This window comes from Oncorhynchus nerka, linkage group LG26 (assembly GCF_034236695.1).
Source record: "Oncorhynchus nerka isolate Pitt River linkage group LG26, Oner_Uvic_2.0, whole genome shotgun sequence".
Taxonomy (NCBI): domain Eukaryota; kingdom Metazoa; phylum Chordata; class Actinopteri; order Salmoniformes; family Salmonidae; genus Oncorhynchus; species Oncorhynchus nerka.
The window spans coordinates 32884229-32898418 of NC_088421.1; positions in this window are offsets into that span (position 1 = coordinate 32884229).

Sequence of the window (14190 nt, forward strand, 5' to 3'; positions counted from 1 at the left end):
TTAAACAGATATCACAAGTAGTTATTCATTAACCGATAAGTAAATATAAGCCCTTACGAATGTGTAACAGGCATGGTCACCGTGCCCAGTTGGAATGGATTTGCATCTGCCTCAATAGACACAAAGCCCGGGCAGTTCAGACAGTAGGCTAGGGGCTACATGTTGTTGACACAACCCCAAGGCAAACATTTGTAGTGCAATGATTTCACCAAGCACACAAAGAGGTCAATCATCTTGCAGTTGTTTCCTACTTGTCTTGCATCATGTTGACTACAGATGTAGGATCTAAATCTGATTACCCTGTTGCAGAATAACTTTCCTGAAATGCAGCAAGTTGTAATATTGTAGTGTATTTTAGGTTTAAAAAGGCTTTTAAAGTGTGTAATTTCAACTTACACATTTCAGACTTGATTTTTCCCTTACGAAAAATTTATCAACCCCTACAAAAAATTCAATTGTAACGAGTGCGCTGAGAGTCGGGAAGCAAGTTCAGGGAGTGAGTGTTTTAATAAATAAACACAACATAATACAAAATAAGAAACACAAACAATGCACAGACATGATACAGGAACAGAAACAATAATGCCTGGGGAAGGAACCAAAGGGAGTGACATATATAGGGCAGGTAATTAAGGAAGTATGGAGTCCAGATGAGTCTGATGATGCACAGATGCGCGTAACGATGGTGACAGGTGTGCACCTTAACAAGCAGTCTGGTGACCTAGAGGCTGGAGAGGGAGCACACGTGACATCCATTAATTAGAATCTACATAATAATTCAAATGTCTTGTTCCTGCAGGATTATTTTTCTTCTGTAGCAACCTGGTTACAAATTAGGACCCTACACCTGTAGTTAGGCTAACAATTATTGTTCTTTCATCAAACTTAATTTCAAAGTTTCTATCTCACTTATACCCCACAACAAAGACCCAGCCAGCGGGCATTGATACGCTCCACAGTTGTGTTCAGGTATTGAGCTGTTGCTAAGCTACAGATCTAGAAAGAAGTGAGTCATCGGCCCTGGCAACAACATCGCCTAATTCCCTAGAGTCAGGCAAAGGATCAATTCCTTTTCTTCTGCTTGATGTGAGAAGTCAAACCCAGAGCGGTTTTTGTGAGTGAAATCTGAAAATGATGTTGGCGGGACAATTTACCAGTACCTCATCCCCGGCACTGCGTCTAGGGAAACATAGCAATTTGTTGCATAGTAGTTCCACATGTTAGATTGAACCTGAACTTTTGTCAGTAGTACCTGAAACTCTCAGATGGATTTGACAAAGAGCTTCTCCTATTCTCGTGTGACAAATTCTATTTAAGTAGAATAAAAGGTTCTCAAAATTGTTTAACATTTTGTATGGATGATTTGAGTCTGATTATTACATTCCCATTGATAATCATACAACTCAAATGATATTCAGTATTAGGTCATTACTAGCACACAAGCCATTATTTTCACAGTAAGTAAACACACTATTTCTCCTTAAAGTTCCCTCTTATCTTTTCCAAGAACAATTAGGGTCGATCTCACAGGCCTACATATGGAGCACACGTGTATCCTGCATCAAAAACACCTATCTTCAAAGCATCAAGCAACACAAGTAGTCCTCCACTAGTAAAAGTCAAGGGCAAAATGTTCTTTCAAAGCAGAAAGTCAGCATTGAAGCAGATAGAGGCAATTATCAAAAACAAAACATGTAGAACCGCCAGCAAACGATGTCTTTGTCAGCAGTTGGCCCTGGCGCTCTAGTTTAGGCTACACAATACTTTTTACATCTGATTCCTTATCAGACTAATGACAAAACTTTGTCTATCCTTACCTTGGAGAAAATAAACACCTGTCAAGTATTTATCCCGGCGAGGAGGCATCACATGAAAGAGGCTTGAAGACGTCCTGAAGCGAGGAGAAGAGAAGAAGAGAAGAAGAGAGAGAACTATGGAAGCATCAAAGACACGGCGAAGTACAGAAGAACAGTGAGGAGAGAAGAAGTACCTCACACTTTACTTTAAGACAGTTCAAACGCTCGATGAATGGAGGGAATGAAGGAAGGAAGAAAGGGAAAGTGGTGATATGTATTCATGGTGTCTGATCATCTGCGTTGATCTCAGGTCCTCTTCAAAGTTTACCTTCAAGACTGAGTCATTCCATTTCATTTCAGCAAGCCATGACACCAACCGCCTCAGATTGTTCTATAGTTAGAAACAGATCAAATAAGCAAGTCTGAAACATTATTTTGTTGAAAGACAATTTGAACCCTGAGATATTAAGCTAATTGTTTTCACCCAAATTGGTAATTTAAATGTATAGGATTCATATGATATTCAATAAGTATAGTACCCAGCATCCGATTTGGATGAAACATCTTCTTACCAATGAGTAAGACGTGAGGAATCAAATGTAAAAGCCACCCACAGACCCGCCAAACCCCACACCGAGCTCACCCTAATGGCTGGTACACAGTATCGGTTCTCCATGTTTGACAGGTATAAGCTGGGTTTCAATCTGCGACATATTGTGTATTGTTTATTGTTTAAAGTATTTTTTCCCCCCACACACAATTTAAGATGAGCAAAAGCTATTTGCTTTCTACCCAAAGTAGATCCATTTAATACACATGAGACCAGCTAAATGGATAAAAGGGTGTGACAACAGCAGAAACAGAGGCATCTAGTGAGAAAAACCTGGTCATTTCACACTAATTAATGGGGGGAAATTCAAGTGACTTCGATGGTTAATTTCTCTGAACAGGGGGAAAAAACATCACCAAATTCACTTAGAATCATTACATTGTATGAATAAACAATACTCCATTTGTCAGGTTACAGATTCAATTTTGCTTGCTGTTTTGAGATGTTGCTACGTATTCCAGCGTACTCCCGCAGTAATTAGGGTCGATCTCACAGGAATACGGCCAGGTCTTAATAACTAATTACCAATGCTAAACAGATTAAACAAAATGGATATTAATTCAAGGATAGAGAACAAGAGATGTATAGCTAGCTTAGGAGTTCACCTTGCAAATTTGAAGTAGTTTGTGTTCGTCTTAACTGGTGTTTATTATATCCATTCCTTCTGGGAATCAAGACTCCAGCCTTTTTCTAATGGATATATGGATTGACTGCAGTGGGACATGGACACAGCTCAACTTTAGGACCCTCCCAATGAATATATTTTGGGGGAGAAAGTTTGTTACAAGGGGGAATTATCCCTTATTGAGAATGGATAACAGCAATATAATCAGCTGAGCATGACCGTTGACAGAGATGAGTAGCCACTGTAGCCGATCATGACGCAAACTGTCCTGATTGGAGGAGTTCTGGACGGAATTGACTTGTGCTCTTCTAGTGTAGCAAGAATATCAAGAGGCCAAAGAGGTGTTATTCTGCTGCAGGCTTTGTCCACCTACTCAACAACACACGGACACTCACGACACACACGACACTCACGACACACACACCCACGACACACACACGCACACGACACACACACACACACACACAAACTCTGTCCACTCAGTGGTGCACAATGCTTTCCGCTGCAGTATAATTTCTCCCATGTGTGGATACATACGTAGTCTGTGATTCGCAAAGAACCTTCATGAGGGAGAAAGTAAACAGACACTTCACTATGAAGCAGAAACTCATAATATGTCAACCTAGTGCACTTTTCTTCCTGTAAAACAATATTTGACGTTTTTCTCCAGGGAGAGCGGGATGCTTTTTAGCCACGGTTAATGGCGTCTTTCTCTGGGAGAAGAGGAACACACACACCCTCGTCTCCTTCTGATGTTTAATTCATAGAAATGATTCAGTTCGATTGTTTATGTTGTGTGTGTTTTGGTTGTTTTGTCAGTTGACAGTGTTGACAGTGTTGACAGTGCTGACAGTGTTGACAGTGTTGACAGTGCTGACAGTGTTGACAGTGCTGACAGTGTTGACAGTGTTGACAGTGTTGACAGTGCTGACAGTGTTGACAGTGTTGACAGTGCTGACAGTGTTGACAGTGCTGACAGTGTTGACAGTGTTGACAGTGACCATTCCTCAAAACATCAATTCCCAGGAGGCAGGGAGAAACTAATGTGGCAAAAAAGAAGTAGACCGACTGTCCTTGTAATAACACAAAGACTGTGTCCTTTTTTATTTATTTATTTTATTTATCCTTTATTTAACCAGGTAGGCCAGTTGAGAACAAGTTCTCATTTACAACTGTGACCTGGCTAAGATAAAGCAAAGCAGTGCGACTAAAACAACAACACAGAGTTACACATAAACAAACCTACAGTCAATAACACAATAGAAAAATCTGTATACAGTGTGTGCAAATGAAGTAAGGAGGTAAGGCAATAAATAGGCCATAGTGGCAAAGTAATTACAATTTAGGAAATTAACACTGGAGTGATAGATGTGCAGATGAGGATGTGCAAGTAGAAATACTAGTGTGCAAAAGAGCAGAAAACCCAAAACAAATATGGGGATGAGGTAGGGTTGTTGGTTGGATGGGCTATTTACAGATGGGCTGTGTACAGCTGCAGCGATCGGTAAGCTGCTCTGACAGCTGATGCTTAAAGTTAGTGAGGGAGATATAAGTCTCCAACTTCAGTGATTTGTATCTAGAGGTTCAGCAATCAATCTGTACCAGTTATATAACAAAGAAGGTCACTTTAAGTCTGACTAAAAACACAAAGGTTAAATTATCCGGACTTGTGTGGGAGTGATAGTGGGGAGACAAGTTGAGTTACCTCCACTTCAGGTGCATACTGTATGAAATCAGGAGAGATGAATGTACTGTAGAAAGTTCTTCTGCATGACATGTTACCATACCAGTAACAAGCCACTGGGAAAGAGGTAAACATACCAGATGAATGCTACCTACTGCCGGTGTGCTCTTGAGCAAGGCACTTTAGCCCTGATTGTTCCAACAGCTAAAAATAGTATAATAACAACAGTAATAATAATGTAATTGGCCTAATAAAGGTAGCATTACATTGTGTAGTATTGTGTGGTGTTGTGTAATATTGTGTAGTATTGCATGGTATTGCGTGGTATTGTATAGTATTGTGTGGTATTGTGTGGTATTGAATTGAAATGGGTCTCCCGAGTGGTGCAGCGGTCTAAGGCACTGCATCTCAGTGCTGGAGGTGTCACTACAGACTCTGGTTTGGTACAAGGCTGTATCACAACCGGCCGTGATTGGGAGTCCCATAGGACGGCGCACAATTGGCCCAGTGTCGTCCGGGTTAGGGTTTGGCCGGGGTAGGCTGTCATTGTAAATAGTCATTTGATCTTAACTGACATGCCGAGCTAAATAAAGGTTTATTAAAAATGAAATGAAATGGTACTGCTGACTTGTGTTCGTCAGTCACTCAAGCTGCCCTTGTTTCTCAAGGTTCAGAGGGAAACTTATCTTGAAGACAATTTTATCATGTAAGGAAATGAACATGGCTCATGTTCTATTTCTCCTGAAGTACAGTATGTTATTATACAGTATATGTATGTTACATTATAAACTGGGTTGTTCGAGCCCTGAATGCTGATTGGCTGACAACCGTGGTATATCAGACCGTATACCACGGGAATGACAAAATATATATTTTAATGCTCTAATTACGTTGGTAACCAGTTTATAATAGCAATAAAGCACCTCAGGGTTTGTGGTATATGGCCAATATACCACGGCTAACTGCTGTATTCAGGCAATCTGCATTGCGTGGTGCTTAAGAACAGCCCTTTACCGTGGTATATTGGCCATATACCCCCCCAGGCTTATTGCTTAAATTTAGGATAGGAGGATTCATAGGATATCAAGGTATAGGCTGATCACATTACAACTATACAACACAAGAGACACTTTGGGGCGGTTTCCTGGACACAGATTAAGACTCATCCAAGAGATTATCTGATTTTGCTCTTTAGTACAGGACTAGGCTTAATCTGTGTCCGGGAAACTGACCAAAATATGCACGATTAGAAACACAATTGTTTCAGATTTTTTATCTAAGCCACCCTACTACACAGTTGACTGTAACCACTGGCTACATACAGTCTGATAATCAATAGGACAGGTGCTGCTACTGCCTTGCCCTGACTGTAATGGCTTTGTTTGTGTCAGCACACCGGGAGATGACAGGCCAGGCGTTTTCCTTTGGTGTAATTATCAGCCTTACTGTACTTTATGCCCTGCAGAAACCTGAACATGAATATAATGAATATTTCATGGAAGGAGAAAAGGCTGCAGATGAGGTGAGTTCTACTGCTGTTTGTGGAGAGGAGAATGGTGGAGAGAATGTGAGAAAGCAGATGAGGTGAGTTCTACTGCTGTTTGTGGAGAGGAGAATGCTGGAGAGAATGTGAGAAAGCAGATGAGGTGAGTTCTACTGCTGTTTGTGGAGAGGAGAATGCTGGAGAGAATGTGAGAAAGCAGATGAGGTGAGTTCTACTGCTGTTTGTGGAGAGGAGAATGCTGGAGAGAATGTGAGAAAGCAGATGAGGTGAGTTCTACTGCTGTTCGTGGAGAGGAGAATGGTGGAGAGAATGTGAGAAAGCAGATGAGGTGAGTTCTACTGCTGTTTGTGGAGAGGAGAATGCTGGAGAGAATGTGAGAAAGCAGATGAGGTGAGTTCTACTGCTGTTTGTGGAGAGGAGAATGCTGGAGAGAATGTGAGAAAGCAGATGAGGTGAGTTCTACTGCTGTTTGTGGAGAGGAGAATGCTGGAGAGAATGTGAGAAAGCAGATGAGGTGAGTTCTACTGCTGTTTGTGGAGAGGAGAATGCTGGAGAGAATGTGAGAAAGCAGATGAGGTGAGTTCTACTGCTGTTTGTGGAGAGGAGAATGCTGGAGAGAATGTGAGAAAGCAGATGAGGTGAGTTCTACTGCTGTTTGTGAAGAGGAGAACGGTGGAGAGAATGTGAGAAAGCAGATGAGGTGAGTTCTACTGCTGTTTGTGGAGAGGAGAATGCTGGAGAGAATGTGAGAAAGCAGATGAGGTGAGTTCTACTGCTGTTGTTTGTGGAGAGGAGAATGCTGGGGAGAATGTGAGAAAGCAGATGAGGTGAGTTCTACTGCTGTTCGTGGAGAGGAGAATGGTGGAGAGAATGTGAGAAAGCAGATGAGGTGAGTTCTACTGCTGTTCGTGGAGAGGAGAATGGTGGAGAGAATGTGAGAAAGCAGATGAGGTGAGTTCTACTGCTGTTTGTGAAGAGGAGAATGCTGGAGAGAATGTGAGAAAGCAGATGAGGTGAGTTCTACTGCTGTTTGTGGAGAGGAGAATGCTGGAGAGAATGTGAGAAAACAGATGAGGTGAGTTCTACTGCTGTTTGTGGAGAGGAGAATGCTGGAGAGAATGTGAGAAAGCAGATGAGGTGAGTTCTACTGCTGTTTGTGGAGAGGAGAATGCTGGAGAGAATGTGAGAAAGCAGATGAGGTGAGTTCTACTGCTGTTTGTGAAGAGGAGAACGGTGGAGAGAATGTGAGAAAGCAGATGAGGTGAGTTCTACTGCTGTTTGTGGAGAGGAGAATGGTGGAGAGAATGTGAGAAAGTCACCCCCTCGTTGTGACACAACCCTCTGACACACACCACAGGAGGGTGGTGGCACTTCAATTGGGGAGGACAGGCTCGTGGTAAGGGCCGGAGAGGAATGAGGGGAATGGTATTAAATAGATCAAACACATGGTTTCCATGTATTTGATGCCATGCCATTCGCTCCGTTCCGGCTATTATTATGAGCTTTTACTTCGATCTCCCATAGCTGTTTATTTATTTTAATTAGTGTGTCGAGATACTGTGTGTGCCCAAGGCAAGGCACGCTCAGATATATCAAATGATAAATCAAACTCAAGAACTGTATCACAAACTGTACACTCTAAGGAAAAAAGGTGCTACGTATCTTGAACCTTAAACGGTTCTTCGGCTGTCCAAATAGAACCCTTTGAAGAACCCTTTTGGGTTCAGCGTGGAACCCTTTCCACAGAGAACCAAAAACAGTTATATCTGTAACCAAAAAGGGTTCTCCTATGGGAACAGCCGAAGAACCCTTTTGGAACCCTTTTTTTCTAGTGTAAAATAAAAAAGACTGGGTTTCCTTTTCACATTGTGACAGAGAAGTGCTTATCTGGAAATGTAAAGGGTTGCATTATTATCATGGTCAACTACAGGTCCAGGTCCAGTCGAGGTCCTCCCTCCCTCCCTGCCTCCCACCCCCTCCATCTCTCCCTCCCCCTCCCTGGCTGTTCCCCTGTCATGTGTGACTAAGACATAAATCAGAATGGTGGACCTTCAACTCTACACACCTTCCTACGCGTGCCACCTCAGGCTGAAAGGAGCGGATGAATCATGAGCACCATAACCCCATCACACATAATTTCCACACCCTGGAAATGATACTCCTCTCTCTTTAGAGACATTTAAGGTGACAACTGATGGAGGTACTATACCGTAGCCTAGGTGGACCTGCCATATAAAGTGTCCTTGTACTGAAAGACAATCAGCCCAGCAGAACCATATGCCTTGTCCCTATACTATGACTATGGCTGCAGTATCGGAGAGATAACCTGGTTAAACCAGATTCAACGTTGCGCTCACTAGTGAGAACAGCATTCAGTCTGGTTTAACCAGGCTACCGGAAAGAGCACGAGAGAGACAATGGAGAGCAAGAAAAAACAATTATACAAATATTTTGGGAGCTGGTGAAGTGCGGCAGCTGTATTTGGGGCGCTAATGTAGCGTTGCCTATAAATGGGAGATGGAATTGAGGACAGTGGGCTGGGCTCTGCCAGCGGAGCCACCATAAGGACTAATTTCCCAGTCTTTATAGCACAGGCACCTTGTTTAATAAGCATGGATTACAGGGCATAAAGGGCAATGGAGTAGGGAGAGCTATGGTGGGGGAGGGGGAGGGAGGAGAGGTGGAGTAGGGAGAGCTATGGTGGGGGAGGGGGAGGGAGGAGAGGTGGAGTAGGGAGGGCTATGGTGGGGGAGGGGAGGGAGGAGAGGTGGAGTAGGGAGAGCTATGGTGGGGGAGGGGGAGGGAGGAGAGATGGAGTAGGGAGAGCTATGGTGGGGGAGGGGCGGGAGGAGAGGTGGAGTAGGGAGGGCTATGGTGGGTGAGGGGAGGGAGGAGAGGTGGAGTAAGGAGAGCTATGGTGGGGGAGGGGGAGGGAGGAGAGGTGGAGTAGGGAGAGCTATGCTCAGGGAGGGGAGGGAGGAGAGGTGGAGTAGGGAGAGCTATGCTCGGGGAGGGGGAGGGAGAGGGTGGAGTAGGGAGAGCTATGCTCGGGGAGGGGGAGGGAGGAGAGGTTGAGTAGGGAGAGCTATGCTCCGGGAGGGGAGGGGAGGAGAGGTGGAGTAGGGAGAGCTATGCTCGGGAGGGGAGGGAGCGGGAGAGTGGGCGGGGGAGGGAGGAGAGGTGGAGTAGGGAGAGCTATGCTCGGGAGGGGGAGGGAGGAGAGGTGGAGAAGGAGATGGGGGAGAAAATGAAGGAGAGCCACATACATACAGGCCGAGGACAGAGGGAGGGGGAATGAGGGTGAGTGGAGGGAACGGTGGAGAAGGGGGACAGGGAGATGAAGAGAGAGAGGGGAGATGGTGGGGGAGAGAGAGGAGGTTGTGAGGGAGAGAGGAGAGATTGTGAGGAAGAGATACGGGAGAGAGTAGAAGGGAGAGAAGGGAGATGGCGAGGGAGAGAGGGGGGGATGAAAGGGGGAGGAATAATTAAGAGAGCAGTAAAGACAGGTGCTCAGAAAAGTGATAGGGCAGAGAGTAGCTTGGTGAGAGGAACGTAGAGAGGATAGTGGAGTGACAGGGGAGAAGGCTAAAGGAAGATGAGCAACAGGAAAGAGGGAGACGAGTGAGGGAGGGAGAAAAGAAAGGAGAAGAAAGAAAGTGTAGGTCCAAGGTTGGATAAAAGGGAACATCAGAAGGCTGTCATGATGGGATTTAGTGGAGTTAGTAAGCTTGTAGTTGCTTTGTCTTCAACCCCAGCTTCTGACAGAGACAGGAAGGCCTATTGACGGAGACTGAGTGTGCGCTGTCGTTTTTCCCTCGACCCGGCCTCGAATCTAGCAGTCAGCAATTCTGAGTTAGTGGAGGAGTTTGATGTTGACATTGTTCACTTCCTGGTGCATATCACTGTGAACTCAGGGCTTTGATAGGCTGGTTCCTCAGAAGGGCACTCAGAGACAGGTTAAGCAAGGCCGGGCCCTCACAGCTGACCCTGTCAGCTCACTGTGGGGGAAATGGAGAGGCATGTCTGCATCCCAAATGGGCCCTGGTCAAAAGTACTGCACTATATAGGGAATAGGGTGCCATGTTTTATGCACAATATATAAACCTAAATTACTTTCAGACCAGTTTTAGCTTGCTGATGTTACAGCATCTCAACATCACCCCAGAATATACTGAAGAAGTCTATATACCTATATGAACTTACAGCATCTCAACATCACCCCAGAATATACTGAAGAAGTCTATATACCTATATGAACTTACAGCATCTCAACATCACCCCAGAATATACTGAACTATACAGAACATCTCAACATCACCCCAGAATATACTGAAGAAGTCTATATACCTATATGAACTTTAAGTGTCTGTATCTGTTGCAGGTCAAAATAAAATATACATATTCTTTTGTTGCTTCTTAACATGTCACCATTAAAACATTATTGAATGGAGTTCAGTTGCTGTAATGAACTTTCTTTCAGCATTTCAGTTTTTGTTCTAATAGTTTGTTTTAATTGAATCTACAGTATATTACCTCAAGAAGTATTTTATACCAGCACAGAAAGCAGATTAGAGTTGTGTAGCCTGAATTGAGAGAAGCTCATTGATTCTTCCATTGGAAATCAGGATTTGTTTCTGTGGTCCTCAGGGATATCTCTAGACCTTTCTACAGACATGCAATTTATCCTTTGAACAATTTAAAGAGGAAGATAAAAAAGAATATATATACACAGTGGGGAGAACAAATATTTGATACACTGCCGATTTTGCAGGTTTTCCTACTTACAAAGCAATTTTTTTATCATAGGTGTACTTTTTTATCATAGGTAAACTTCAACTGTGAGAGACGGAATCTAAAACAAAAATCCAGAAAATCACATTGTATGATTTTTAAGTAATTCATTTGCATTTTATTGCATGACATAAGTATTTGATACATCAGAAAAGCAGAACTTAATATTTGGTACAGAAACCGTTGTTTGCAATTACAGAGATCATACGTTTCCTGTAGTTCTTGACCAGGTTTGCACACACTGCAGCAGGGATTTTGGCCCACTCCTCCATACAGGCCTTCTCCAGATCCTTCAGGTTTTGGGGCTGTCGCTGGGAAATATGGACTTTCAGCTCCCTCCAAAGATTTTCTATTGGGTTCAGGTCTGGAGACTGGCTAGGCCACTCCAGGACCTTGAGATGCTTCTTACGGAGCCACTCCTTAGTTGCCCTGGCTGTGTGTTTCGGGTCGTTGTCATGCTGGAAGACCCAGCCACGACCCATCTTCAATGCTCTTACTGAGGGAAGGAGGTTGTTGGCCAAGATCTCGCAATACATGGCCCAATCCATCCTCCCCTCAATACGGTGCAGTCGTCCTGTCCCCTTTGCAGAAAAGCATCCCCAAAGAATGATGTTTCCACCTCCATGCTTCATGGTTGAGATGGTGTTCTTAGGGTTGTACTCATCCTTCTTCTTCCTCCAAACACGGCGAGTGGAGTTTAGACCAAAAAGCTCAATTTTTGTGTCATCAGACCACATGACTTTCTCCCATTCCTCCTCTGGATCATCCAGATGGTCATTGGCAAACTTCAGATGGGCCTGGACATGCACTGGCTTGAGCAGGGGGACCTTGCGTCCGCTGCAGGATTTTAATCCATGACGGCGTAGTGTGTTACTAATGTTTTTCTTTGAGACTGTGGTCCCAGCTCTCTTCAGGTCATTGACTAGGTCCTGCCGTGTAGTTCTGGGCCGATCCTTCACTTTCCTCATGATCATTGATGCCCCACGAGGTGAGATCTTACATGGAGCCCCAGACAGAGGGTGATTGACCGTCATCTTGAACTTCTTCCATTTTCTAATAATAGCGCCAACAGTTGTTGCCTTCTCATCAAGCTGCTTGCCTATTGTCCTGTAGCCCATCCCAGCCTTGTGCGGGTCTACAATTGTACCCCTGATGTCCTTACACAGCGCTCTGGTCTTGGCCATTTTTACCTTTATTTAACCAGGCAAGTCAGTTAAGAACAAATTCTTATTTTCAATGACGGCCTGGGAACAGTGGGTTAACTGCCTGTTCAGGGGCAGAACGACAGATTTGTACCTTGTCAGCTCGGGGGTTTGAACTCGCAACCTTCCGGTTACTAGTCCAACGCTCTAACCACTAGGTTGGAGTCTGTTTGACTGAGTGTGTGGACAGGTGTCTTTTATACAGGTAACGAGTTCAAACAGGTGCTGTTAATACAGGTAATGAGTGGAGAACAGGAGGTATTCTTAAAGAAAAACTAACAGGTCTGTGAGAGCCGGAATTCTTACTGGTTGGTAGGGGATCAAATAACATAAGTAATGTCATGCAATAAAATGCTAATTAATTACATAAAAATCATACAATGTGATTTTGTGGATTTTCTTTTTAGATTCCGTCTCTCATAGTTGAAGTGTACCTATGATAAAACATTTGCATCTACATGGTTTGTAAGTAGGAAAACCTGCAAAATCGGCAGTGTATAAAATATTTATTCTCCCCACTGATTATATATATATATATATAAAGTATGTGTATGTGAGAGTGCCTGATGGGTGTTGCCCATCTATAGTCTAGCTCTATAACTCAATCAGCAGGCAGAGTGCCAATTGGTTCACATCAAAGGACATTAATTTCATCACCAGTGAAGAGGGAAATCAGAAATGAGGGAGCTTTATCTGGCAATAACCCAGATTGGCCTTATAGCTCAGTGTTAACCCATCATAGCTCAGTGTTAACCCATCATGGCTCAGTGTTAACCCATCATGGCTCAGTGTTAACCCCTCATGGCTCAGTGTTAACCTGTCATGGCTCAGTGTTAACTCACCCTGGCTCAGTGTTAACCCATCGTGGTAGATGTGTTAACCCATCATGGCTCAGTGTTAACCCCTTGTGGCTCAGTGTTAACCAATCATGGCTCATTGTTAACCCATCATGGCTCAGTGTTAACCTGTCGTGGCTCAGTGTTAACCCATCATGGCTCATTGTTAACCCCTCATGGCTCAGTGTTAACCTGTCGTGGCTCAGTGTTAACTCACCCTGGCTCAGTGTTAACTCACCATGGCTCAGTGTTAACCCATCATGGCTCAGTGTTAACCCCTCATGGCTCAGTGTTAACCCATCATGGCTCAGTGTTAACCCCTCATGGCTCAGTGTTAACCCCTCATGGCTCAGTGTTAACCCCTTATAGCTCAGTGTTAACCCATTATGGCTCAGTGTTAACCCATCATGGCTCAGTGTTAACCCCTCATGGCTCAGTGTTAACCCCTCATGGCTCAGTGTTAACTCATCATGGTTCAGTGTTAATCCATCATGGCTCAGTGTTAACCCATCATGGCTCAGTGTTAACTCATCATGGCTCAGTGTTAACCCCGTATGGCTCAGTGTTAAGTCTCTGAGGTTAGGCCTACTGCAGGAGACATTGAAACCTATTTTAAGAGATTGAGCTCCCACATTAAAATCCTACAGTAAGTACTGTGAGCATTATACATCATCCACACACTCTGTTTGAATAGGTGAAAACAATTTGAAACACGGTTTCATTACGTTAGTGTTAATAAGAGATTTGACCAACATCTGGCCACACACACACACACACACACACACACACACACACACACACACACACACACACACACACACACACACACACACACACACACACACACACACACACACACACACACACACACACAAACACACACACAAACACACACACACACACACAGTGGGAAAATAAAATCACATGTCCTCCAACCCCAGCATCACATCACTAATCCCTGAGAGACACACAGAGAGCTGCCTCCCCGTATGTCTCAACTACCTAACATCAGCTTTCAGGAGATTTAGAGGACAGGAGATTTAGAGGACAACCTTCACATCTCTGATCTACAAGACTGATACAGACGTATGACTTAACTACCTAACATCAGCTTTCAGGAGATTTAGAGGACAACCTTCACA